Here is a 2,494-nt window from a genome sequence, read left to right as displayed (position 1 = left end):
CAGTCTAAAGGCCTGAAACGTGGCTCGTTGACGCGTGTACATAAAGTTGAGCAGCTTAACTCAGGAGCGCGGAATTGTGGGATAGTCTTAATCAAACCTCCACATCTCTCTCTCTCTCTCTCTCTCTCTCTCTACACCTGAGCACCTCCCTGGTCTGGAGAGAACGAACTAACTAACCCAAAGCTTGTAGTACTGTAACTGTAGCTTTAGTAGCAGGAGCTTGTCTCCACCAGACAGGGAGATCATGATGGGTTGGCCTTGTTTCTTCACCTGTGCTCCCAGTAAGAACAAAAGTGTCTGTTCTTAACACTGATCACACAACATCGCTGAACCTAAGCTTTAAGGGGGGTTGGAAAAGAACGTTTCCGTTGGATCCTAGTTGTCCATTTCACCTGAAACAAAAACAACAACAAAATCATAGTTTCTTATATGCAAAATGTATATTTGAATAAACACTGAATTTCAAGTTTTCAGTTCTAATATCAATGTATATTTTTCTAAGTGTTTGTTTTTTATGATCTGTCTGTGTCAGGAACAAAGCCTTTCTGTAACAGAACAGACTAATAAATATGCAAAACTGCATCCTGTGGTCTTTGGTGTTTTCATGGTATTATCAATATTATTTATTGTGAACCAGAGATTGACAGACACTAAGGGGCGAATTCACTAAAGCAAATTGCGCCCGCTAATTGCACCATAATATTGCGCGTCAGTTGCGCCCGCTATGTGCTCCGTTTTAAAAACCTATTCACTAAAGACATTGCGCTAATAATATCCCAGCGCAAACACGCCCATTCGGTGTTTGCGGCTGAGTGCAATTTGCTGCTGATATAGGAAATGACTATAAATACTGCGCATACAGCGCATACAACTCGTATGCATATCATTGGACGATGGCAGACAGAAAAAGAAAGATACGATTTTCAGACAGCGAACTTGAAGGCCTCACGGACGAGGTTCAAAAACATGTCTCACAGCTTTCGGCAAAAAATATCACGACTGCAGCAAAAAATCATATTTGGGTTTTAATTTCCCAATCAGTCAGTGCCATTTGTGTGTGTAAACGCGGAAGACTGCAAACGGAGGTGGAATGATTTAAAAAGACGAACAAAGGAAAAATTGTCATTTTATGTTATGCAAGTTGCAGCACGATGATCTGGCATACTTTTGGGGGAGTGTATAACATTGCCCCACCGGTACGATCTAGGCATCTAAACGGCTTTTCAGGATTCCAAATGTGCACTCAATCACACCGCGCGTCCTGATGTGAGGCCAGTTGTACACCGCCTCTCCAACGTTGGAAGGATTACGCACGGGAGTCATCATCCATGGCTGAAGATGATACCTGCCGTCACCTATGATACAAAAGCAAAATATTTTCAAGACCATTCAAATAAAACAAATATTGTGTAGGCTATGTTTTTATTTATTTATTTATACCTATATCGGCCCCCAGCCGTTCAATGAACAGCTATAGGGAATGCGCAGTTTCGCGTATAGACTATTATACGCACAGTTTCGTGCTATGTAGGCTATTATATTCATTGGGGGAGCTTGGACTCGCTGGGGACGGGTGGAGAGACGCATAGTCAACTGAGCCTCCCCAGACGCGACTTCATCCTCCAGTTGGCTGAAGAGCTGCGCGCTCTGGTGTCCAAACAGTTACCGCGGTGGAGTGTTAAATCAAAAAGTGACCTTCTTCTAAATATTCTCTCACGAACAACATGCCTGCCATTGCGATGCCTTCGCCTCGCAACAATCACTGCTGCCATGATCAGCGGACAGGCTGGCCGCGACACCCCTTGCGCTTAAATACCACCACGTTTCTGAAAACGGTATTAATTTCACTTTAACTGCGTGAGGCAATTTGCGCCGATGTTTGTGAATTGGGCGGGTTTTGCAATAATGTTCATTTGCATAGAAAGGGGAACATTCTCCGCCCATATTACCTAATTTAAATATGAGCTAATAACACCGGCGCAGAGCAACGCAATGACGAACGCAACGCAGTTAACACCGTATTTCACCCTTTGCGAGGGCTTTGTGAATAGCAAACATAATTTTTGACTTATTTGCACAGGCTTTGCGTCAGGAAAAGCTGCGCAATCCTTTAGTGAATTCGCCCCCAAGTGTCATACTGCTTTTAGGCAGTCACCAGGGGTATGTAAGGGTTCTGGGCACAATCGATTAGTTTGGAATAGGCCTACTGTACCTCTCCACAGCGCATCACTGCAAAAGCTTAAAGTCGCACTGAAACGGACGTTTGAGATCATCTAACTTCCGTAGTTTGACGTATTTCCAACGCAAACAAGCTATGAGGGTGGGACATGCGTTTAGAGGAATTTGATTGGAACATTGACAAGTGGACGGGTTTTAAGAACTTTAGACAGATTCGATAGATAGCGTTGATTGACGGATGTCGTGAGATTATTGGCCTAAAATCGAAGGTACCTGTTGTCGTCATTGCACGTGACCTACCGTTTTCCAGGAAGTA

The 2,494-nt window shown here is 43.7% G+C and overlaps 1 pseudogene across 1 annotated transcript in view; it reads left to right on the top strand.

Moving 5' to 3' along the window:
• The window catches only part of LOC311319586 (protein FAM53B-like), a 25,031-nt pseudogene extending 24,449 nt beyond the window's left edge, over nucleotides 1-582 (top strand). The window contains exon 5 of the transcript XR_014631345.1: nucleotides 1-582. This exon is cut by the window's left edge and continues 691 nt beyond it. The product of XR_014631345.1 is annotated as a protein FAM53B-like (transcript).
• The last annotated feature ends 1,912 nt before the right edge of the window (nucleotides 583-2,494 follow it).

Source organism: Borostomias antarcticus (genome assembly GCF_949987555.1).
Source record: "Borostomias antarcticus genome assembly, chromosome: 2".
NCBI classification, from domain to species: Eukaryota; Metazoa; Chordata; class Actinopteri; order Stomiiformes; family Stomiidae; genus Borostomias; species Borostomias antarcticus.
The sequence above is the reverse complement of the archived record's forward strand: the minus strand, read 5'-3'. Positions and strand labels throughout refer to the sequence as shown.